A 26778-nucleotide genomic window follows, 5' to 3' on the forward strand; every position below is an offset into this window, starting at 1 on the left:
CAGAAACCCCAACTCAAACTAGCTAGCAACAATGAATATTTTCTCTCTCATAACAGGAGATTCCTTAAAATGAGGGGCTTTAGAGTTAGTTGATTCATCAGATTACTAGTGTCATTGAGTATCTCCTTGGTGTAGTAGCAAGGTTGGTAGTAACATTTCCAGATATGGCATTATTCAGAGAAAACAAAAGTTATTTGTCTCTTTCTATGGCTTTGTCTAGCAAGAAAAGACCTTTTCCCAGGAGCTTCTCAGGAGCATCCCCTCATGACTCAGCCATGAGGGTAGGGTCACAAGCCCATTCTCAGATCAGTTACTAGCATGATTGATTTCTGTGCACCCTCTGAAGTGGGATGCATCTTGGGGGATCAACTATGGTGTCTACCATACATTTATATAGTGACTTCAGCTTACCAAATGCTTTATGCATCCATCCAAGGTATAAGGTAAGGTAAGGCAGGTGTTATCATCCCCATTTTATATGAGATGATGGACGCTTATAGAATATTACCTTGTTCTTATGAAATGTGCTTCTGCAAGGAATGGTAGAGTAGCATGTTGCCATTTAAAAATCCCAAATAAAACAATCAATGGAGCCAGTGATTATTAATGTCTGCTAAACTATCAGATGAGTAGCCGATGGGAAACATTATAATGAACAGATCTGTCTGACAATGCCTAGACCTATTAATCAAACTTAACATCACAATAAAGAGGGGTAGTCAGATAGTTCAATCTCCTGATGTGACATAATAGGTAGTACATAAACCTGAATCTCATCAAGCCTCTAAATCTAACAGTTTATAGAAAATACAGGGGACAGAGGAACACATTAAAAGACATCATAGGAGTGCAATAAAAATCCAGAATGTGAGAAATTTTACATAATAATCTATTTGATTTCTTCAGTAGATACATTATAAGAAAAAAAGAGAGGCAGGAGGAACCAAAAGATCAAGAGTCTTAAAGGACATATCATCTAAGTGCAATTAAGACCTTGTTTAGAGTGTGATTTGGATAAACTAAGTTTTAATAAACAATCGTGGAAAAAGTGGAAAATTTTCATGGTAGTTGGAAATTTGATAGTTATATTAAGGACTTTTTGTTAATTCTGTTGCATATACCAATAATTTTCTTTTAGGGATATATTCTGAAATGTTTATGGATGAAATTATACAATGTCTGGGATTTGCTTTCAAATAATTCAGGTCAAAAGAGTGGCATGAACAATATGGCAGAATGTGAATCCCAGGCCCTCCTTCCTCTACAGAGACACTGACACAACAACACACACACCAGCTGCCTTTGTGAAAAATCCAGAAACAAGTTAAGAGGCTCCTGAACTCCAGGAAAACATGAAGCCAACTGAATCAAAGCCAGGCAGGAAAATCTGTGGCACTCACTCACTAAAATTTCTCCTCTCCACACAGTACTGTATGATTTGGAGAAAACTTCCAAATCCCAACTTCTCCCCAGGGAGAGAAAGAGAAGAGCAGAATATGTGTCCAACAAGTCTGACTTTTGGAGGGGACTGCCTGAGAGACTGGTTTTTGTCTTGTCTGGATCTAAGTGGTGACAGGAACAAGGCACTGGGTTAGAGACCACTGAGAACAAAGACAATAAATGTGGCTTAGTCCAGCATGAGAGTCTGTACTGCCACAGATAGGCAATAGGAGGAGCTCCCAGGTAGAAACTGGCAAACCTCTTCAATTAGGAGATGACACACATGCACAAGCCCAGAAAGAACATATCCCAGAAAAGACTTGCAAGATCTCTACAAACTCTAGCTGGGACAAATGGTGGAAGATTTCCCTGTACAAACCAGACCACATAGACTAGGAGAGGTGGCTGATTTTTCAGATGCCAAGGTCTCATCAGAAGATAACAAGGCATACAAAGATCAGGGAAACACAGCTCAATCAAAGGAGCAAATTAAACTTCCAGAAACTGACCCTAAAGAAACAGAGCTAAACCAAGCATAGTGGTACAGGCTTATAGTCCCAGCTACTTGGGAGGCTGAGGCAGGAGGATAAGTTGAGCCCAGGAATTTGAGACCAGCCTGGGTAGCAACGTAGTGAAACCTGTATCTAAAACAAACAAACAAACAAACAACAACAACAAAAAAAAAATAAAAACTTAATAAGAAAAGAAATAGAGATATATGAATAATTTAAAATAATGGTCATAAAAATGCTCAATAAATTAAAAGGGAGCGCAGACAGATAACTAAACAAAATCAAGAAAACAATGCATGAACAAAATGAGAAATTAATAAAGTGATGGAAACTATGAAGAAAAAACAAAAAGAAATTCTAAGCCTATGCAACATAGGAAGACCCCGTTTCTACAAAAAATTAAAAAACAAATTATTCAGCCATGGTGGCATGCACCTATAGTCCTAGCTACTCAAGAGGCTGAGGTGGAGTGTTGCCTAAGCCTGGGAGGTTGGGACTGCAGTGAACTGTGATTGTGCGACTGCATTCCAGTCTGGGTGGCAGAGTGAGACCTTGCCTCAATAAATAAATAAATGAATAAATAAATAAAATTCTGGAGGTGAAGAATTTGATAACTGAATTGAAAAATTCACTAGAGGGAGTCAGACTTGATCAAGCAGAAGTAAGAATCAGCAAACTTGAAGGCAAGCCATTTGAAATTATTGAGTCAGAAGATCAAAACACAAAATGAAATTGAAGAAAGCAAAAGGGACTCATGGCACACCATCAAGTTGACAAATATGTGAATAATTGGAGTTTCAGAAGGAGCAGTGAGAGAGAAGTAGACAATGAGCTTATTTTAAAATATAGTGGCTGAAAACTTCCCAAAGCTGAAGGAAAAAAATGGACATTAAAATTGAAGAAGCTCAAAGGACTCTAAATAAGATGAACAAAAGAGGCCTATTCTGAGACACGTTATGATCAAACTGTCAAAAATCAGAAAGAGAATTTTGCAAGCAGGAAGAGAAAAGTGACTTGTTAGATATGAGGGAGCTCCCATAAGATTATCAGTGGATTTCCCAGCAGAAACTTTAGAGGCCAGAAGGGAATAGGATGATATAGTCCAAGTGCTGAAGGAATAAAACTGTCAACCAAGAATACTATTTACTGTAAAAATATCCTTCAAAAATGAAGGAGAAATAGATTTTCTCAGATAAACAGAAGCCAAGAGAGTTAATCATCACTAGATCTGCCTTATAAGAAAGGCTAAAGAGCATCCTTCAGGTTGAAAGGAAAGGACATAAGATAGCAACATGAAAGCATACAAAAATATAAAACTTGCTAGTAAAGAAGTATAGAGACAAATATAGAATACTATAACACCGTAATGGTGGTACATAAATCACTTTAAATTCTGGTATAGACTTTAAAATATGAAAGCATAACAAATAACTACAACTATAAGCCATGTTAATAAACAAAATATAAAAATGCAGTCATCCCTCAGTAGCCACAGGAAATTGGGTCCAGGAACCTCTGCAGATATCAAAATCCATAAATGCTCACATCCCTTATTTAAACTGGTGTAGTATTGCATATAACATATGCACATCCTCCAATGTAATTTATGTTATCTCTAGATTGCCTATACATTAATAGATTGCTTATTACTTAAATCTAATACATGTAAATGCTATGTAAACAGTTGCTATATTGTATTGTTTTAATATCTGTATTATTTTTATTGTTGTATTGTTATTTTTATTGTTGTGGAGGTATTTTTGACCCACAGTTGGTTGAATGCATGGATGTGGAACCCACAAATGCAGAGGGATGATGGTGCTAATTTGTGTCATCAACAACATAAAGTTGGGAGGGATGAAAAAGATTTGAGATTTTGTATGCAACTGGAATTGTTATCAGCTTAAAATAGATTGTGATAACTGTAAGATGTTTTTTGTGGGCCCCATAGTAATCACAAAGGAAATACATATGGTAGATACACAAAAGAAAATGAGAAAATAATCAAAGCATAAAAAAAAATCAACAAATCACAAACGAAAGCAACAAGAGAAGAAAAAAGAGACAAAATAACTACAAAACAGACAAAAGACAATTGCCAAAATGGAAATAGTAAGTCATTCCGATCAATAATTATTTTAAATGTAAATGGACTGGCCGGGCGCAGTAGCTCACACCTGTAATCCCAGCATTTTGGGAGGCTGAGGCAGGCGGATCATGAGGTCAGGAGATCGAGCCCATCCTGGCTAACATGGTGAAACCTCATCTCTACTAAAAATACAAAAAATCAGCTGGGCGTGGTGGCACTCGCCTGTAGTCTCAATTACTTGGGAGGTTGAGGCAGGAGAATTGCTTGAACACGGGAGGTGGAGGTTGCAGTGAGCCAGGATGGCGCCACTGCACTCCAGCCTGGGTGACAGAGTGAGACTCCATCTCCAAAAGAAAAAAATATGTAAATGAATTACGTTCTCCAATCAAAAAACATAGAGTGGCTGAATGGATTAAAAAAATAAGATGCCACTATGTATTTTCTACAGAGATTCACTTTACATTTAAGAATACACACTGGCTGAAGTGAAAAGATGGAAAAAATATTACCATGCAAATAGTAACCAAAACAGAGCAAGTGTGAACATATTTATATCAGACAAAATAGACTTTATGTCAAAATTTGTCACAAGAGGCAAAGAATATTATATAATGATAAAAGGGTCAATTCTCCACGAAGATATAGCAATCAAAAATATGTATGCAACTAACTTCAGAGCAACCAAATATATGAAGCAAACATTGACAGACTTGAGAAAATAGACAGTAACACACAATAATTATACATTTCAATACCATACTTTCAATAATGCATAGATCAACCAGACAGAAGATCAATAAGGAAGCAGAGGACTTGAACAATATTGTAGATCGATTGGACCTAACAAACATATACAGACATTCCACCCACCAGAACCAGAATACACTTTCTTCTCAAGCACACATAGGACATTCTGCCAGATAGATCACATGTTTGGTCACAAAGCAAGCCTTAAAAAAAAAAAAAGAAATTTAAGAATACTGAAATCATATCAAGTATCTTTTCCAACCACAATGGAATGAAACTAAAAATCAATAGCAAAAGGAAAACTCACAAATATGTGATAATTAAACAACACACTCTTGAACAACCAATGAGTCAAATAAGAAATCACAAGACAGATTAGAAGTATCTTGAAACAAATAAAAATAAAAAGACAACGGGCCAGGCGCAGTGGCTCATACCTGTAATCCCAGCACTTTGGGAGGCCGAGGCGGGCAGATCACGAGGTCAGGAGATCCAGACCATCCTGGCTAACACGGTGAAACCCCACCTCTACTAAAAATACAAAAAATTAGCCGGGCGTGGTGGCAGGCGCCTGTAGTCCCAGCTACTCGGGAGGCTGAGGCAGGAGAATGGCGTGAACCCGGGAGACAGAGTTTGCAGTAGCGGAGATCGCGCCACTGCACTCCAGCTCTGGGTGACAGAGCAAGACTCCGTCTCAAAAAAGAAAAAAAACACAACATACTAAAACTTGTGGGATGCAGCAATAGCAGTACTAACAGGAAAGTTTATAGTGGTAAACACATTAAGAAAGAACAAAGCTTGCAAATAAACAAACTAATTTTACACCTCAAGAAACTAGAAGTAGACAAACAAATTAAATCCAAAATTAGAAGAAAAAATGAAATAATAAAGATTAGAGCAGAAAGAAATAAAATAGAGAATAGAATAACAATAGGAAAATTAAAAAAGTTTGTTTTTTGAGAAGATCAACAAAATTGACAAGCTCATAGAGTAAGAAAAATCAGAGAAGACTCAACCAATTTAAATCAGAAATGAAAGAGACATTACAACTGATACCACAGAAATAAAATGATAATAAGAGACTACTATGAACAATTATATGACAACAAAACTGGATAACCTAGAAGAAATGAATAAATTCCTAGAAAAATATAAGAGACCAAGACTGAAGCATGATGTAATAGTAAATCTGAACAGACCTATAACTAGTACAAAGATTGAATCATTGATCAAATATCTCCACACAAAGTAAAGCACAGGACCATATGGTTTCACTGGAGAATTCTACACACACTTAAAGAAAAATTCATACCAATCCTTCTCAAATTTTTCCAAAAACATTGAAGAGAACAGAACACTACTAAACTCATTTTATGAGGCCAGCATTACCTGACACCAAAGCTAGGCAGAAATAGTACAAGAAAAGAAAGCTGCAGACCAGTATTGTTGATGAATATAGATGCCAAGATCCTCAACAAAATATTTACAAGCCAAATTTAACAGCACATTAAAAGGATTATACATCAAAACCATGTGGGATTTATCCCTGGTATGCAAGGATTGTTCAACATACACAAATCAAACAATGTAATATACTACACTAACAGAATGAACAATAAAAATCACATGATGATCTCAATTGATGTAGAAAATGCATTTGGCAAAATTCAACACTGTTTTATGACAAAACACTTATATATGCATAGAAAGAAATATATAAATATAATAAAGACTATATATGAAAAGACTAAAGCTGACATCATACGCAATGGTGAAACATGGAAAACTTTCCTTTAAGGTTAGGAACAAGGCAAAGATACCTACTCTCACCACTTCTATTCAACATAGTACTAGAAGTCTTAGCTAGAGCAATTAGGCAAGAAAAAGAAATAAAAGGCATCCAAATTGTGAAAAAAAGAAGCAAAATTACCTCTCTTCACAGATGATGTGATCAAATTTGTAGAAACTCTAAAGATTACACACATACACACATGCGAAAATTGTTAGAACAGATCAACAAATTTAGAAAAGCTTCAAAATAAAAAATCAACACACAAAAATTAGTTGTATTTCTATACACTAACTATGAACAATCCAAAAAGGAAAATGAGAAAACAATTACATTTGCAATTTCATTTAAAAGAGCAAAACATACAGGAATAAACATAAGCAAAGAAAATCCCTACCTAAATCCCAATGGCACTTTTTGCAGAAACAGAAAAAACAATCCTGAAATTTGAATGGAATTGCAAAACACCCTGAGTAGCCATAATAATCCTGAGAAAGAAGAACAAAGCTGGAGGCTTCATACATACTGTTTTCAAAACATATTACAAAGTTACACCAATCAAAAGAGTATGGTACTGGCATAAAGACGGACATATAGACCAATATACCAGAATAGAGAGCCCAGAAATGTTCCCTTCACATCTATGGTCAAATGATCCTTGACAAAGATACCAAGACTACACAATGGGGAATGGATAATTTCTCTAACAAATTTGGTTAGGAAAATTATATATTCATATGTAAAAGGAAAAAGTTAGATCCTTTTCTTATACCATACACAAAAATTAACTTGAAATTAATTAAAAACCTAGAGATAAGACCTGAAACTATAAAACTCTTAGAAGAAAACATAGGAGGAAACCTTCATGACACTGGATTTGGCAATGATTTCATGAATATGACATCAAAAGCACAGGCAACAGAAGCAAAAATAAATGGGACTACATCAAACTTTAAAATTTCTGCTCAACAAAGGAAAAAATCCACAGCATGAAAAGTCATCCTGCAGAATGGGAGGAAATATTTGCCAACCACATATCTGAAAAGGGGATAATAATTGGAATATATTTTAAAAACTCTGACAACCCAATAACAACCAAAAACTTGATTTAAATATGGGCAAACAACCTAAATGGGCATTTCTCCAAAGAAGATATACAAATGGCCAAGAAGCATATGGAAGACATGTTCAACATCATTAATTAAAAGGGAAAAGTAAATCAAAACCACAATGATATATCACTTTATGTCTGTTAGGATGGATACTATTAAAACAAACAACAAAAAAAACAGAAAATAACACACGTTGGAGAGGATGTGGAGAAGTTGGAATCCTCATGTACTGTTGGGTGGGAATGTAAAATGGTGCAGTCACTGTGGAAAACAACATCAAGTTTCATCAAAAATTAAAAATAGAGGATTCCATTCCAAGATGGCCAAATATGAACAGCTCCGGTCTGCAGCTCCCAGCATGATTGACACAGAAGATGGGTGATTTCTGCATTTCCAACCAAGGTACCTGCTTCATCTCATTAGGACTAGTTGGACAGTGGGTGCAGCCCACGGAGGGTGAGCCAAAGCAGGGCGGGGCATCGCCTCACCCAGGAAGCGCAAGGGGTCTGGGGATTTCCCTTTCCTAGCAAAGGGAAGCTGTGACAGAAGGTATTTGGAAAAATGGGACACTCCCACCCAAATACTGTGCTTTTCCAATGGTCTTAGCAAATGGCACACCAGGAGATTATATCTTGCATCTGGTTTGGTGGATCCCATGCCCATGGAGCCTTGCTTACTGCTAGCGCAGCAGTCTGAAATCAACCTGCAAGGCAGCAGCCTGGCAGGGGGAGGGGCATCCACCATTGCTGAGGCTTGAGTTAGTAAACAAAGTGGCTGGGGAAGCTCGAACTGGGTGGAACCCACCGCAGTTCAGCAAGGCCAGCTGCCTCTGTAGTCACCTCTGGGGGCAGGGCATAGCTGAAAGAAAGGCAGCAGAAACTTCTGCAGACTTAAAAGTCCCTGTCTTACAGCTCTGAAGAGAGCATTGGTTCTCCCAGCACAGTGTTTGAGCTTGGAGAATGGACAGACTGCCTCCTCAAGTGGGTCTCTGACCCCATGTAGCCTAACTGGGAGACACCTCCCAGTAGGGGCCGACTGACACCTCATACAGGCGGATACCCCTCTGGGACAAAGCTTCCAGAGGAAGGATCAGGCAGCAATATTTGCTGTTCTGCAGCCTCTGCTGGTGATACCCAAGCAAACAGGGTCTGGAATGGATCTCCAGCAAACTCCAACAGACCTGCAGTTGAGGGACCTGACTGTTAGAAGGAAAACTAACAAGCAGAAAGGAATAGCATCAACATCAACAAAAAGGACATCCACACCAATACCCCATCTGTAGGTCACCAACATCAAAGTCCAAAGGTAGATAAAACCACGAAGATGGGGAGAAACCAGAGCAGAAAAGCTGAAAATTCTAAAAACCAGAGTGCCTCTTCTTCTCCAAAGGATCACAGCTCCTCACCAGCAACAGAACAAAGCTGGATGGAGAATGACTTTGATGAGCTGACAGAAGTAGGCTTCAGAAAGTCGGTAATAACAAAGTTCTCTAAGCTAAAGGAGGATGTTCAAACCCATTGCAAGGAAGCTAAAAACCTTGAAAAAAGATTACAAGAATGGCTAACTAGAATGAACAGTGTAGAGAAGACATTAAATGACCTGATGGAGCTGAAAACTATGGCACGAGAACTATGTGACGCGTGCATAAGCTTCAATAGTTGATTTGATCAAGTGGAAGAAAGGGTATCAGTGATTGAAGATCAAATTAATGAAATAAAGCAAGAAGACAAGTTTAGAGAAAAAAGAGTAAAAAGAAATGAACAAAACCTCCAAGAAATATGGGACTATGTGAAAAGACCAAATCTATGTTTGATTGGTGTACCTGAAAGTGACAGGAAAAATGGAACCAAGTTGGAAAACACTCTTCAGGTTATTATCCAGGAGAACTTCCCCAACCTAGCAAGGCAGGCCAGAATTCAAATTCAGGAAATACAGAGAACACCACAAAGATACTCCTCGAGAAGAGCAACCCCAAGGCACATAATTGTCAGATTCACCAAGGTTGAAATGAAGGAAAAAATGATAAGGGCAGCCAGAGAGAAAGGTTGGGTTACCCACAAAGGGGAGCCCATCAAAGCAACAGAGGATCTCTCAGCAGAAACTCTACAAGCCAGAAGAGAGTGGGGGCCAATATTCAGCATTCTTAAAGAAAAGAATTTTCAACCCAGAATTTCATATCCAGCCAAACTAAGCTTCATAAGTGAAGGTGAAATAAAATCCTTTACAGACAAGCAAATGCTGAGAGATTTTGTCACCACCAGGCCTGCCTTACAAGAGCTCCTGAAGGAAGCACTAAACATGGAAAGGAACAACCCGTACCAGCCACTGCAAAAACATACCAAATTGTAAAGACCATCGATGCGAGAAAGGAACTGCATCAACTAACGGGCAAAAATAACCAGCTAATATCATAATGACAGGATCAAATTCACACATAACAATATTAATCTTAAACGTAAATGGGCTAAATGCCCCAATTAAAAGATGCAGACTGGCAAATTGGATAAAGAGTCAAGACCTATTGGTGTGCTGTATTCAGGAGACCCCTCTCACATGCAGAGACAAACATAGGCTCAAAATAAAGGATGGAGGAAGATCTACCAAGCAAATGGAAAGCAAAAAAAGACAGGGGTTGCAATCCTAGTCTCTGATAAAACAGACTTTAAACCAACAAAGATAAAAAGAGACAAAGAAGGCCATTACATAATGGTAAAGGGATCAATTCAACAAGAAGAGCTAACTGTCCTAAATATACATGCACCCAATACAGGAGCACCCAGATTCATAAAGCAAGTCCTTAGAGACCTACAAAGATACTTAGACTCCCACACAATAATAATGGGAGACTTTAACACCCCACTATCAATATTAGACAGATCAGTGAGACAGAAGGTTAACAAGGATATCCAGGACTTGAACTCAACTCTACACCAAGCAGACCTAATAGACATCTAGAGAACTCTCCACCCCAAATCAACAGAATATACATTCTTCTCAGCACCACATCACATTTATTCCAAAATTGACCACATAGTTGGAAGTAAAGCACTCCTCAGCAAATGTGAAAGAACAGAAATCACAACAAACTGTCTCTCAGACCACAGTGCAATCAAATTAGAACTCAGGATTAAGAAACCCACTTAAAACTGCACAACTACATGGAAACTGAACAACCTGCTCCTGAATGACTGCTGTGTAAATAACGAAATGAATGCAGAAATAAAGATGTTCTTTTAAACCAATGAGAATAATAAAGACACAACATACCAGAATCTCCGGGACACATTTAAAGCGTGTGTAGAGGGAAATTTATAGCACTAAATGCCCACAAGAGAAAGCAGGAAAGATCTAAAATTGACACCATAACATCACAATTAAAAGAATTAGAGAAGCAAGAGCAAACACATTCAAAAGCTAGCAGAAGGCAAGAAATAACTAAGATCAGAGCAGAACAAAAGAGATAGAGACACAAAAAAACCCTTCAAAAAATCAATGAATCCAGGAGCTGGTTTTTTGAAAAGATCAACAAAATTGATAGACCGCTAGCAAGACTAATAAAGAAGAAAAGAGAGAAGAATCAATTAGATGTAATAAAAAATGATAAAGGGGATATCACCACTGATCCCACAGAAATACAAACTACCATCAGAGAATATTATAAATACCTCTATGCAAATAAACGAGAAAACCTAGAAGAAATGGATAAATTCCTGAACACATACACCCTCCCAAGACTAAATCAGGAAGAAGTTGAATCTCTGAATAGACCAATAACAGGCTCTGAAATTGAGGCAATAATTAATAGCCTACCAACCAAAAAAAAGTCCAGGACCAGACAGATTCATAGCCGAATTCTACCAGAGGTACAAAGAGGAGCTGGTACCATTCCTTCTGAAACTATTCCAATCAATAGAAAAAGAGGGAATCCTCCCTAACTCATTTTATGAGGCCAGCATCATCCTGATACCAAAGCCTGGCTGAGACACAACAAAAAAATAGAATTTTAGACCGATATCCCTGATCAACATCAATGTGAAAATCCTCAGTAAAATACTGGCAAACTGAATCCAGCAGCACATCAAAAAACTTATCCACCACAATCAAGTCTGCTTCATCCCTGGGATGCAAGGCTGGTTCAACATATGCAAATCAATAAACATAATCCATCACATAAACAGAACCAATGACAAAAACCACGTGATTATCTCAATAGATACAGAAAAGGCCTTTGACAAAATTCAACAGCCCTTCATGCTAAAAACTCTCAATAAACTAGGTATCAATGGAACATATCTCAAAATAATAAGAGCTGTTTATGACAAACCCACAGCCAGTATCATACTGAATGGGCAAAAACTGGAAGCATTCCCTTTGAAAACTGGCACAAGACAGGGATGCCCTCTCTCACCACTCCTATTCAACATAGTGTTGGAAGTTCTGGCCAGGGCAATCAGGCAAGAGAAAGAAATAAAGGGTATTCAATTAGGAAAAGAAGAAGTCAAATTGTCCCTGTTTGCAGATGACATGATTGTATATTTAGAAAACCCCATCGTCTCAGCCCCAAATCTCCTTAAGCTGATAAGCCACTTCAGCAAAGTCTCAGGATACAAAATCAATGTACAAAAATGACAAGCATTCCTATACCCAAAAAACAGACAAACAGAGAGCCAAATCATGAGTGAATTCCCATTCACAATTGCTACAAAGAGAATAAAATACCTAGGAATCCAACTTACAAGGGATGTGAAGGACTTCTTCAAGGAGAAGTACAAACCACTGCTCAACAAAATAAAAGAGGACACAAACAAATGGGAGAACATTCCATGCTCACGGATAGGAAGAATCAATATCATGAAAATGGCCATACTGCCCAAGGTAATTTATAGATTCAGTGCCATCCCCATCAAGCTACCAATGACTTTCTTCACAGAATTGGAAAAAACTACTTTAAAATACATATGGAATAAAAAAAGAGCCTGCATTGCGAAGACAATCCTAAGCAAAAAGAACAAAGCTGGAGGCAGCATGCTACCTGACATCAAGCTATGCTACAAGGCTACAGTAACCAAAACAGCATGGTACTGGTACCAAAACAGATATATAGACCAATGGAACAGAACAGAGGCCTCAAAAATAACACCACACATCTACAACCATTTGATCTTTGACTAACCTGACAAAAACAAGAAATGGGGAAAGGATCCCCTATTTAATAAATGGTGCTGGGAAAACTGGCTAGCCATATGTAGAAAGCTGAAACTGGATCCCTTCCTTACACCTTACACAAAAATTAATTCAAGATGGATTAGAGACTTAAATGTTAGACCTGGAACCATTAAAACCCTAGAAGAAAACCTAGGCAATACCATTCAGGACATAGGCATGGGAAAGGACTTCATGACTAAAACACCAAAAGCAATGGCAACAAAAGCCAAAATAGACAAATGGGATCTAATTAAACTAAAGAGCTTCTGCACAGCAAAAGAAACTTCCATCAGAGTGAACAAGCAACCTACAGAATGGGAGAAAATTTTTGCAATCTACCCATCTGACAAAGGGCCAATATCCAGAGTCTACAAAAAACTTAAACAAATTTACAAGAAAAAAATAACCCCATCAAAAAGTGGGCAAAGGATATGAACAGACGCTTCTCAAAAGAAGACATTTATGCAGCCAACAGACACATGAAAAAATGCTCATCATCACTGGTCATCAGAGAAACGCAAATCAAAACCACAATGAGACCATCTCATGCCAGTTAGAATGGCAATAATTAAAAAGTCAGGAAACAACAGATGCTGGAGAGGATGTGGAGAAGTAGGAACGCTTTTACACTGTTGGTGGGAGAGTAAACTAGTTCAACCATTGTGGAAGATACTGTGGTAATTCCTCAGGGATCTAGAACTAGAAATACATTTGACCCAGTGTTCCCATTACTGGGTGTATACCCAAAGGATTATAAATCATGCTGCTATAAAGACACATGCACACGTATGTTTATTGCGGCACTATTCACAATAGCAAAGACTTGGAGCCAACCCAGATGTCCATGAATGATAGACTGGATTAAGAAAATGTGGCACATATACACCATGGAATACTATGCAGCCATAACAAAGGATGAGTTCATGTCCTTTGCAGGGACGTGGATACAGCTGGAAATGCAGCTCATTCTGAGCAAACTATCACAAGGACAGAAAACCGAACACCACATGTTCTCACCCATAGGTGGGAATTGAACAATGAGAGCATTTGGACACAGGGCAGGGAACATCACACACTGGGGCCTGTCGTGGGGTGGGGGCAGGGGGAGGGATAGCATTAGGAGATATACCTAATGTAAATGACGAGTTAATGGGTGCAGCAAACCAACATAGCACATGTATACCTATGTAACAAACCTGCATGTTGTGCACATGTAACCTAGAACTTAAAGTATAATTTAAAAAAAGAACAAAACTATAAATTTCTAGAAAAAACACAAGAAAATATATCACCAAAATGTGATGCATAATAGAAAAATATTGTATTGATAGACCACATTTTGTTTATCTATTCCCCAGCTGATAGACATTTGGATTATTTCTAGTTTTTACAATTATAAATAATGCTGCTGTGAACATTTGAGTGTAAATTTTTGTGTGCACATACATTTTCACTTCTCTTTAGGTAGATGCCTAGGAGTAAAATTAATGGGTTGTATTGTAAGTGTACATTTGATCTTTTAGATATTGTCAAATAGTTTTCCAAAGTGGCTGTATCATATTACATTTGTACCATCCATGTAAGAGGGTTCCAGTTTCTTCACATCCCTGACAACACTTGCTATTGTCAGTCTTTTTAATATTAGCTATTCTAGTGAGTGTTACAGGTAGCTCATTGTGGTTTTACTTTGCATTTCCTTTATGACTAATGATGTGATCATCTTTTTATGTACTTATTTTCCATTTGCATATCTTCTTTGGCAAATGTCTATCCAAATCTTCCACCACCCCTCTCTTTTTGTTCTATTATTGATTTGAAAGAGTGCTTATATTTGAATTGTAAGGGTTCGTTATATATTCTGGATACGAGTTGTTGGTCAGACATATGTTTTGCAAATATTTTCTCCTGACCAATGGCTGACCTTTTCATTTTCTTGTGTCTTTTGAAAAGTAACATTTTTAATTTTGATGAAATACAATTTATCAATTTTTTCTATTATGGATCATGCTTCAGTGATATATTTTCTTGTGTTTTTCTTCTAGAAAGTTGTAGTTTATGTTCTTTTGCTTTTTGTTTTTGTTTTTGTTTTTTGGTTTTTGGTTTTTTTTTTGGTTCTTTTTTTTTGAGACAGAGTCTCACCCTGTCGCACGCAGGCTGGAGTACGGTGGCGCGATCTCGGCTCACTGCAACCTCCACCTCCTGGGTTCAAGTGATTCTCCTGCCTCAGTTTCCCGAGTACCTGGGATTACAGGCATGCACCACACATCAGGCTACGTTTTGTATTTTTAGTAGAGTTAGGGTTTCACCATATTGGCCAGGCTGGTCTCAAACTTCCAACCTGAGGTGATCTGCCTGCCTCAGGCTCCCAAAGTGCTGGGATTACAGGTGTGAACCACTGTGCTCAGCCGTTTTTGTTCTTATATTTAGGTCTATGTTCCATCTCATGTTTATTTTTATGCATGTGAGGTAAGGATCGAGGTTTATTGGAGGTTTTTTTTTTACATGCAAATATTCTATAATTTCTGCCATTGAATTACACTGACACTTTCATTGAAAATTAGTTGATCACATTTGTATGAGTTTATTTCTGGACTCTTTATTTTGTTCCACTGACCTATATGTCCATCATTACACCAGTATCACAGTCTTGATTATTGCATCTTTATAACAAATATGGAAATCAGTTAGTGTAAGTCACCCAATTTTGTTCTTCTTCAAAATTGTTTTGTCTATTTTAAGTTAGGAGTTGCTGCCTGTTTTTGTAAATAAAATTTTATTGACACATTAAAAAAATTAAAAATAGAATTACCATATGATCCAGAAATCCCACTTCTGAGTATGTGCCTAAAAGAATCGAAGGGAGGAGGAACACAAAGACATATTTGCACACCCGTGTTTATTGCAGTGTTATTCATAATAGCTGAAAGGTGGAAGCACCCTAAATGTCCATACACAGATGAATGGATAAAGAAATGATGGCGTGTGTGTGTGTGTGTGTGTGTGTGTGTGTGTGTGTGTGTGTGTGTGTGACATTCCATGCAATGGGATGTTACCGAGCCTTTGAAAAGAAGGAAATTCTGTCACATGCTACATGGATGAACCTTGAAGACACTGGCTGAGTGAAATAAGCCAGACACAAAAAGGCAAATACTTCAAGATTCTACTTATATGAGTGTTTCTCAAAGACTCAAATTCATAAACAGAGAGTGGAATGCGACTGCAGGGCTAAGGGGAGGAGGCGGGGTGGGAGGGGTGTTGTTCATGGGTGTAGACACAAGATGGAGGGTTCTGCGATCTGTTGCACAGCAGTGTGCATGTGGTTGACAATATTGTCCTGTACACTTGAAAATCACTGCTAGGCTACATTTTATGTTACATGTGGTTTTGTCACAATTAAAAGATAATAATCCAGTGCAGGATGGGGGGCTGATGAGTGAGTGGGGTGCAGATGTCTGGTCTTACATGGATAATCAATCACTGAAGCTGAGAGATGGGTACATGGGGACTCATCCTATACCTCTTTCTACTTTTGTATATATATTTCCATAATAAAAGTAGTTTTTTGAAAAAGAAAAGAAATATTCTTCTTTCTTGTGAATTTTTAATTTTTAATAGCATTTATAGGTCTGAGTTTATGAGTTGACCGATTTGCGAAGGGTGCAGCCCTTGCTGCTATTAATAGTTCTTTCTGCTAACAGGCAAGGGCTGTGTTCTCTTAAAAATGGTTTAGCCCCAAACCTAAAGTAATGGAGGAGTAAGGAGGTCATAGAAAAGTCCAGGGTAGTGCTGGGAAGTTCAGATCATATCAGTCTCCCGACACAGCCCGTGACTTGTCTTCCTACCCTCAGCCGAACCTCAGCTCCAATCCCAGATGGAAATAGACCATCACACCTGAGCTTCGCAAAGTCACCCATCTATTGAGAATTAGCCAGTGCATAATATAAAAATTTCCTTTTACAGTTTGTTCTGAAACATGTTTTTCCATTCACTTCCTCTCCTCAGAAGTTGAAGATAACTCCTATAAGATAAATTGTACCTTTTGCCAACAATTGTATCACATGCTAATATGCCAGATAGTTTTTTTAACAATTTGATCACAGTAAGACCTGGAAAATCAACGATTCATTTGTATCTTTGGAAACAGGAAAGCAGAACTGAGATAAGAACCTAGGCTTCTCTGTGAATTAAATGAAAAAAACAAACAAAATCAAAATGCCAAACTGTAACCTTGCTTATTGTTATAGCATTATATCTATCACAAGGGATAATGTAATCTTCCACATCCAGAGTCCCACATATGTTCCAGCCTTAGTCCCACCAGACTAAGTGGGTTATAGTTTTTCTTTCTGGAATAGAGACTATGGTATGATTTTTTTCCCTGAGTGCATCAATTTTGCTCTGTTCTCTTTTCCACCCCACCTGGCCACCTGTCTTCCCCACATGGAGTGATCCGTCAGAAAGTTTTGGTAGAAAACCTTTGTAAATTTAGAGGGCAAGGATGTTCAGATACAGGAAGCACAGGAATGAAAGGAGTCAAAAGTGATGAAATCGACGAGAGTGCATCAGCAACGAGGGATTAAACGTCCAGTTTGTGTCTCTCCTGTTCCATTTTCTTCCCTTCCTTCTTCCCTGGTGTCCAAAGGTCCCTCTTTGCGGGCCTTCCCCCAGTCTAGAATTTGAAATACCACAGTGTTCAGTGGATCTAAAGATAAAATAACTCTTGGAATATTTTTTCCCTTAAACAGTTTGTGAGCCCTCCAATAGTTATCTAGTGAGTGTGTCTGGGGAAGTTTTGGGTTGCACGGTTGCGCTAATGACAAGACACGCCCCACTGCTGGGTGGTTTTCACCAGTGTGCGGGTTTAACTTACTTTTCTTCTTAGTTATACATTGTGAAGTTTAAACTTATATTTGTCCATTTGGCTAGAGACAGAAGCACAAAGGACACTGATGTAGTTAATAAGGAGCATAAAAATGGTAACGTCTGCAAATTCCTCTTAAAGCTGTCTGCATTGATCTACACACAGCCATGTCACCAGTATTTCCAAATTCAATGTGAAAAAGATTAAATGTATCCAATGCGGCTTATTACTTATTGGGAATTTAAAATGTAAAACTATACTCTCAATATGTTAGTTGCAAAGTTTTAACAAATATCAGTATGAACTTTCTCCCATATTTTGTCACTGAGAAACAAAAAAAGCAAAAATTATGAAAATAAAGCTGCCGATGATTTAAGGGCAACATGCAAGATTTCTCTATATCAAGGAATAAAAAGGTACTTTAGTATATTTGACATAGTAATGCATAATTGCTGTATTGTGTTTTAACATACATTCAGTCTCCAATGATGAGACAATATATCATTTTAAAGCAAATCGGTCTACAAAATATTCTTTTTTCTAAATTATGACTTTATTGGGAATAAAATGTGCTATGTCATTTATTTCTTGATGCAAATAAGGCATATTTTATAGACAATAATATTTAAAATTATTAAACATGAATTCTAAGACAACATTTTAGTAACAGTGACATAAAATTTTTAAACAAAATTTTACCAAAAACAGTGGAATTACTTGAAACAATTACGAAGAAGATGTAGGGGATTATATTATTACTATTAAAAGAGTTTGGAATAAGAAAGAAAAAGGCAAGGACCATTGCTTGGTAAGATCCTCACAAAATGCCCACTCTGTGATGTCCTGGTGCCACCCTTGGAGGTCTTTCTTTTGGTATGAAGATCTCTGAGGACAGCTAGCACTCCACACCCAGAAGCTGCTGACTGCCAGCACATTTACAGCTGCTCTCTGGAGCTGGCTTTCGGGACTTCTCAATGCTCCAGGAAGGGCTGAGCAGAAAGCCTGTTCTCCCCAGAGATTCCAGCAAGGATGTGAAGTGCACACGGGGGCTCTGAGTCTCTGCTTGGCTGTGTGGGGAGCATGTTTTGCAACCTGATGAGCCCAGAGGTCAAGCAAGGCCAGCAGGTTGCAAAATGAAATCAATAATGACATTTTCTGTTGGTTAAAGATAATTACCAAAATGAGTAGGGTGACATCTCTCAAAATGAATACAGTGACAGTGAAAAAACTGGGGAGATCTGAATGAAGTCTGCAGTTTAGTTAATAGTACTGAATTGATTTTAATTTATACGTTTTGACAAATGTACGATAGCAGTGTAAGATGTTCACATTATGGGAAGGTGGGTGGGGAGTATATGGGGTTTCTCCGTATTACCCTTGTGCAAGTCTAAAAGTATTTTAAAATAAAAAGTACATATATATTTAATATATATGTGCAAATATTTCTTTTACGAGGAGTGTTAGAGGAGTTAGGCTGAGAGATTTTGATGCCACGTGGAGGGAGTCTGCTTGCCGATCTCAAATACAGCGCCTGGCCTCATAAATATTTTGTGAGAAGGACCTTGAAGAATGCATCTCCCGTGCTGAGTGCACACAGTTCATTCTTTTGGAGCACTGTCCTGCCCTGCGGATCACTGCAAGTGCCCCGTGGCAGTCTGTTTGCACCTGGAGTTGCGGGGGCAGCACCCTGCCCCATCACTTTTATGTCCTAATAATGCTGCCTTTCTGACCATCCATTGAATCGGGTCCCTACTGCATTTCACACTTGGATTAACTCAGTCATGCAAATTGTGTCAAGCCTAAAAGAAATCAGGCTGTGGGCAAATAAGAAACGCTAATAAAAATTGAAAATACGGCTCACAGCCGAGATGCTTCTTTAGGACGCTGCTGCTCTCACAGTCCTCAGGTTCCCGGGCTCTGGCAGAGTGGGAGTGGGGTGGGGGGTGGGGGGGTGGGTAAGCAGGCTTGAGTTACAACATAAATGAAACCCACAGGGTCAATTAGATTCCCAAATGTGGATTCACCTCTTCACGTGGAATGAAATGGTTCCGACAAGATTAGCAGGACGCAATAAACAAAGCATTCCTTCAAATATATTTGTTTGTCCTCACCAAGCAAAGATTTCCAGTGGACTTTCAGTAGGCTTCCTAATATTCCTTCTTGCACTAACACACAGCGTTGTGGTGCCAAGCCTCTGCTCTGCTGGTTCCTCCACTTGGAAGCCCTCTGGTAGACATTTCTATCACACGTCCGGCTCTTTACTGTCTTCCGAGGTCCAGTTAAAACACAATCCCTTAGTTCAGACAGCTTTCCTGACTGGTCTCAAGAGAAGCACTCTCTCCTGCTCTGAACCCTGTCCTGTTTTGCTGGTTTTTCACGTACGTCACCTAACATTTCCTGCCTCACATCAGACTCATTTGTGTACACTCAGCTCCTTGCTGCCTGGAATGTAGCCTCCCTGATGGAGAAGCCGTGCTCTCTGGGTATCTCCCGCAAGTTCTGGTGTCATGATTTATACACATCATTGTGGGCGCTCAGAAGTTATTTCTAGAAGGATTTCCTTGGAGTTTAGGTCATGTATGAAGAAAAGACCATAATGGGAGAGGCTCTTAGGGCTTCTGACTTCTATCTCAGACCGGCTCCATGCTCAGACGATTTGGTCTCCGTTCTTCATTGGTAGGGAACATTAGGCCATTAGGCAAACGAAGGGACCCGTTATATGTGTTTTTCTTTCTTTCTTTCTTTCTTTCTTTCTTTCTTTCTTTCTTTCTTTCTTTCTTTCTTTCTTCTTTCTTTCTTTTCTTTCCTTCCTTCCTTCCTTTCTTTCTTTCTTTCTTCTTTCTTTCTTTCTTTCTCTTTCCTTTCTTTCTTTCTTCTTTCTTTCTTTTCTTTCTTTTCTTTCCTTCCTTCCTTCCTTTCTTTCTTTCTTTCTTTCTTCTTTTTTTTTTTTTTTGAGACAGTCTGGCTCTGTCGCCAAGCTGGAGTGCCGTGGCGTGATCTCGGCTCACTGCAACCTCCTCCTCCTGGTTTGAAGCGATTCTCCTGCCTCAGCCTCCCGAGTAGCTGGGACTACAGGTGCATGCCACCATGCCCAGCTAATTTTTGTATTTTTGATAGAGATGGGGTTTCACCATGTTGGCCAGGATGGTCTTGATCTCTTGACCTCGTGATCTGCCTCGGCCTCCCAAAGTGCTGGGATTACAGGCGTGAGCTACTGTGCCTGGCCAACGGTGTGTGTTTCTAAACAAAAAACCAAATTTGAAAAGAAACAGGAATATGCAAGGAAGGCCTGGACCCTGTTGGAAGCCCTCAGAGGCATGACTCCAGCTAATTCTTAGCTTCCAGGGGTGAACCCAAATGTGTAGCAGGTGCTTAGTTTGATTCCCCGCTTACTCCTGAATTCTCAATCCACTCAGCACTGGTCTCCCTTTAGGGGTTCCACCTACTTTACTTGAAAGCTATTGACCTAAGATTGCCTGCGCAGATAATTTCCTGTACCCACTAACATGGATTAAAGTGTATTGAGTGCAGAAACGACATTTAAAACTTCACTGTATCATTCACAGCACGTAGCCCAGAATGGAGTCCAAAAGTATTAATTCAATCATTGCCCCAACCAGTGGGATGAGCTGAGCCGATAGGACCCTTCTCCAACCTCTTCTTGTCCCTCCCACATAGTCCTGACAAGCGGATTGAGGATATTGTGTGGAGGATCACAACCTAGAGCAAACAACGCTGTCTCTGATGATGGAGATGATGATAGTACTAATAGCAACCCCAAGAATAACATTTACAAGTGCTTCCACCTATGGGCCACGTACTGTGTTTAAGTGACTTATGTGCATTGCCTCATTTAATCCTTAAGAAATCCTCTGAGGTGTGTGCTAAATGAGTGTCATGATGCACCTTTTACACACAAGAAACCTGAGGCTTTGGGAGATTCAGAAATGTGGATCTGAGAGCCCAAGCCCTGAGTCAGCAGGAAAACTCGCATTTCTCCTGGTCCTGTAGTCTTGATCAGCTGTAGCTGGTGCAGCCAGCACAGAGTGGAGGCTTTGAAACATACATCGTCTCACAAAGGACCATTGTTTCCAACACAGGGATCGGAATAGCGCTGCTCCTGTCTTCTGGGTTGATGTAAACAGTCTGGGTAGACCAGGGTCTTATCTCCATCTCCAGCTGAGGAGGCAGGAGACAATTTGATAGAAGCTGCACTTCAATGACCACAGGCACACACAAAGAGTGTGCACAGGTTCACCCAAAGATCTATCTCCAAAAGCTGAGCTTTTCCTAGAACAGCCATAATATCTGGCTTTATTCCACATTTGTCTTTACCTTACTGCTTCTCCTAAAGAAAGCCCTATGACAAAAATTGGCAATAAAATTATTAACCATAATCATTTTTGTCTTAAACCAACTCACTTATGTTTAATGACCACTAAAGTAGGTGAGTTAAAAATAACCTCGTATTCTATTTCTCCTTCTAGGTGATTGGCGTCTCTTTCCATTCAAAATTAGAGAAAATACCAAAGCTCAGCAGTGATCTTCCTTCTAGAGGCTTGTTGGAACTCCAAACACATACCCCTGACAGATATAACAGGGATTAATGAGCCATGACCAGAAGTTTGATTTTTCTGTCAAGTGCTCCCATCCGTCTTTAATAAACAGAAGAACAACATAAACTCCATTGCCTGCTTTCCACTGCTGAAACTGAGCTGGCTGTTCCTGGTACCATGTGTGTTGAGCTGAGTTACGATTCTAAATGACTTGACAAACGCTTTTACAAGCCCCTTTGGTCTGCTACTCTGGTGACTGGCTTTGCTCCCCAAGTTCCATTTCTTTGCCTCTGTTCAACGTGGGCAGCTCAGTGCTTTGCCAGTGGAAACCGTCAAATGTAATATCACATTTACAACTAAATGACTTCAATTTAGTGTCACTGGTGCACTATCTGTGGTGTAAAACTGCCAAAATACCCACTGTTTTCCCTTTAAGCCATGCTGTGTGCTTTTTTGCAGAAGGCTGTCTCCTGCGAGGACCAGAAGTTGAGCCAAGGCACATGGAACTTACAATAGCAGATGGTAAGAACCAGGTATGATCGCGGAGCAACGCCTGATGTCATGCTTCCTCTATTCTGATGAAGCTGTATTTTGTGTCAGGAAAATATCTGTCCTTGACAAAAATAATTGCTCCATCCACGTTCACTGAAAAACTGTGTTGCTCAAAAAAAGAGAGGTTTATATTGCAAAAATTATTAAGAACAAGAGTGTATTTCTTTTCTCTTTTCTTTTCTTTTATCCTCTTGTTCTTGCAAAATAAACTAGGATTTATGTGGGACATTTATTTCTTTATTCCCTGAGATTGTTGCTGAAAAGACTGGCTGCCTTAAACCAAGCTGACCACAGGATGTCCCCAGTGTTCCATGAAAATTCCACTGAAAGGGCATTTACCTGGTAATGCAAAACTTGGTTCTTAAAGAAGAAAGGTCAGAGCACATAGATGTGGTCACATCTACAATTTCAAACAAAATCTGGTTTTGCAGAGGCAGCCTCAGTGTCATCAGATAAAAATCAAAGCAGATCTGAATGGCGGTTGCCCTTGAAGAAAAGTGTGCCACCTACAAGTAAAGCCACTAAACTTAACAGCCCAGAGCTGCTATTTAATTGCCCCTGAAGAGAAGTCACCCTGAGGTGGAGTTAATAACCAATACTAGACCTTTTTTTTCCTTTCACTTTAATTTTCTTTGAAAGCTTCATGCTCAAGCGACGTGGTGACCAATATCTAATGAAAATATGCTGCTCAAATACCTTCCTTGGGCTGACACATTTAGCAAATCCCAAAATGAGAGTCTGAAGAAGCCCAAAAGAGAAAATATTTGAAAGGATCATGCATATGCATCTAAACTTATTGAGTTAACACATTTTAAAATAGAAATTAGTTAAATATTTAACTCAATCTGCTCTGGCACAAGGGCAGGGGTGACATAGCCATGGTGCGAAAAAGCAGCTATGGACTAGCTATTTAACAGAAGATTCCCAGGAAAGGCAGTGGGAAAGGGCAAATCTGTCTGTCACTGAGCTCATGGAGGCACGGTGTGGAACTGCGTGTGTGAAACATTTCCTTCTGTCTTTTCGTGGATTGATAGGTCACAGAGTTCAGTGCTAGGTCAAGTCACCCAAGGACCAAGGCAACTCGTCAGCCTCCTCTCTGGCCTGGATGATCCCAGGTTCAAGCAGATTTCTGTTGGTTTATGTTATCCAAGCTTCGTGAGTTGAGTCAACAAATGTATTACACTGATCAATTCCACTGGTGTTATAATAGCCCTCACCTCTGCTTGATTTTAGCTTGTCTGCAGACTGTGAGTGTCTATTCTGTACTGGGAAACAGTCACAGAGCATGCAGCTTCATCTCAGTGAAAGTATTCAAGGGTCTGGATAGAGCCTGTTTCCCCATTTTTTTTTTCTTTTTAAATTAATTCCATTTTATGTATAATTGACATAATAAGTGAACATATTTATGGGATACAGTGTGATGTTTCAATGCATGTATATACATTGTATAAATGACTAAGTCATGGTAATTACCATATTCATTACTTTAAACATTTATCATTTTTTTTGTAGCGTTAACATTCAAAATGTTCTCTTCTAGCCATCTTGAAATACACAGAACATTGCTATCTGCTATAGTCACCATACTATGTAATAGAACACTGGAATTTATTCTTCCTTCCTAACTACAACTCTGTATCTATTGATCAACCTCTTTTGTTTCCCCTTACCCCTCCCCTCTCCAGGCTCTGATAACCACTATTCTACTCTCTATTTCTATTAAGGCATCTTTTTAAGATTCCACTTATGACTGAGATCATGCAATATTTGTCTTTCTGTGCCTGGCTTATTTCACTTAATAATGTCCTCCAGGTTGATCCCTTTCATTTATATACCCATGTATACAAATCTGAACTTCTGTTATTTTAAAACTCTTGATGGAAGCCGTGCTTCTACTGATGTGGAGGCTGTTATAAGCTGAATTGTATTTCACCAAATTCCCATGTTGAAGTCCTAAACCCCAGTACTTCAGAATATGATGATATTTGGGGATACAGTCTTTAACAAGCTAAGGTTAAAGCTTGTCATCCGGTGGGCCCTAATCCAATGTGACTGTTGTCCTCATAAAAAGAGATTAGGGCACAGACATGCACAGAGGGAAGACCATGTGAGGACATGGGGAGAAGGTGGCATCTACAAGCCAAGGAGAGGGGCCTCAGAGGAAATCAACCCTGCCCACACCTTGATCTCTGACTCGGAGCCTCCAGAATTGTGAGGAAATAAATCTCTGTTGTTTAAGCCACTCAGCCTGTGGCACTTTGTCATGGCAGCCCTAGCAAATGCATATAGAGGCAAAAAATTTCAGTATGGTAATACTAGTTATGTATTATTAGTCACTAGCTCTTTGGTTAAACATAGCTCTCCTAGGCCAGGCGCGGTGGCTCACACCTGTAATCCCAACACTTTGGGAGGCTAAGGTGGGAGGATTACCTCAGGTCAGGAGTTCAAGACCATCTCTACTAAAAATACAAAAATTAGCCGGGTGTGGTGGTGCATGCCTGTAATCCCAGCTACTCAGGAGGCTGGGGCAGGAGAATTGCTTGAGCCTAGGAGACAGAGGTTGTAGTGAGCCACGATCATGCCACTGCACTCTAGCCTGGCCAACAGAGTGAGACTCTGTCTCAAAAAACAAAAACAAAAACAAAAACAAAACATAACAAAAAACGTAGCTCTCCTAACTCAATAATAATGGCTGACATCAACTTACAACTTGGTAAATTCCGTGTATTCTACCAAGAGATTTACATATATTAATTCAGATAATCATCAAAGCAACCTTCTGACGTTGAAATCCCCATTTTTCAGATGAGAAAACTGAGGTGAGGACCCCTGTCCCATCAGCCTATAAGGCCCACACTTGACAACTAGCACAAAATATTTCAAACCATGAGGAGGGAGGATCACAAAAAGGTAGAAAAAAAAGTTGTGCCATTTTCTTCATATTCCTGTTTTATCTGCTAACTTCTGACACAGTATTTTTGCCTCTTGTGGGTAAATCTTGAATAGAATACACTTGCCCTACACATACGCTGATTACCCAAGAGTTAAGCTTGATTTCCACTCTTTCATCGTGGGGCCACACCTTTTCCCTTTTTTAGGGCTCATCTATATCCATGGGTATATTCCAAATTATTTAATCTAATCTTCCAAATTACCTACTACCTACTAGCGCCAATTCCCTGTGGATTGTATGAAAAAGGCCAGGCTGGACAGGAGTGAGCAGGACACGGCGAGCATTGAGTGAGTGAGGCCAGTGACTGGGCATAACCCAGTTGGTGAATCCATGATTCACATGGAATCAGAGATCTGTGGAGCTGGGCAGGCCTTATAAATCTTCTGGTTCATTTAATTCATGGTTCTATTTCAGCACTTATCATAGTCTGGATCGATTTAGAGTGGGCTGTGTGTGTGTGAGTCTTCCCTTCCCAACCCTGAAAAGGGGTTCCCTGCAGACACAGTGCAGGGAGAGAAGCACTGAGAACTCCTCCTTTAGCAGCGGTACACACTGACACCCAGGGGTGTGTTCTTGGGTTTGTAACTTGCCAGGATGTACAGCTAGTGCTGGACCAGCCCAGAGGCTGGCTTGGTTCATAGTCCAACGGTGTTTCCATGACAATGCACTGCCTCCTAGAAATACCCAAATTTATTTTTTTAAAAAGATACGCTGATAGATAATTATTCTCATCACAAAGGAAGATGTTACTGTGAGGAAGGATTCACTGTCTGGGACTATGAGCTTTGTAAGAAAACAGGGGCATGAGCTTGAAACCAAACTTGCAATTGAAAAATAAAAAGCAGCAGCTAGACATTCACTACCTCAAAAATAGAGAAAAACATATTGACCTTCTGGTTTTGAAATTGTTTAATAACTGGAAACTAGTTTCAAACTTGAGTTTGGCATAGTTTTAAGAACTC

At 39.2% G+C, this 26778-nt stretch overlaps 1 long non-coding RNA gene across 1 annotated transcript in view; it reads left to right on the top strand.

Annotated features, from left to right (window-relative positions):
- Positions 1 to 26778, top strand: part of LOC100991704 (uncharacterized) — a 107666-nt gene that overhangs the window by 76062 nt on the left and 4826 nt on the right. The window contains exon 2 of the long non-coding RNA XR_010109190.1: positions 22771 to 22844. This is a non-coding gene — a long non-coding RNA (uncharacterized LOC100991704). The remainder of the gene's footprint in view (positions 1 to 22770; positions 22845 to 26778) is intronic.

The sequence above is a fragment of the Pan paniscus genome, chromosome 12 (assembly GCF_029289425.2).
Source record: "Pan paniscus chromosome 12, NHGRI_mPanPan1-v2.0_pri, whole genome shotgun sequence".
NCBI classification, from domain to species: Eukaryota; Metazoa; Chordata; class Mammalia; order Primates; family Hominidae; genus Pan; species Pan paniscus.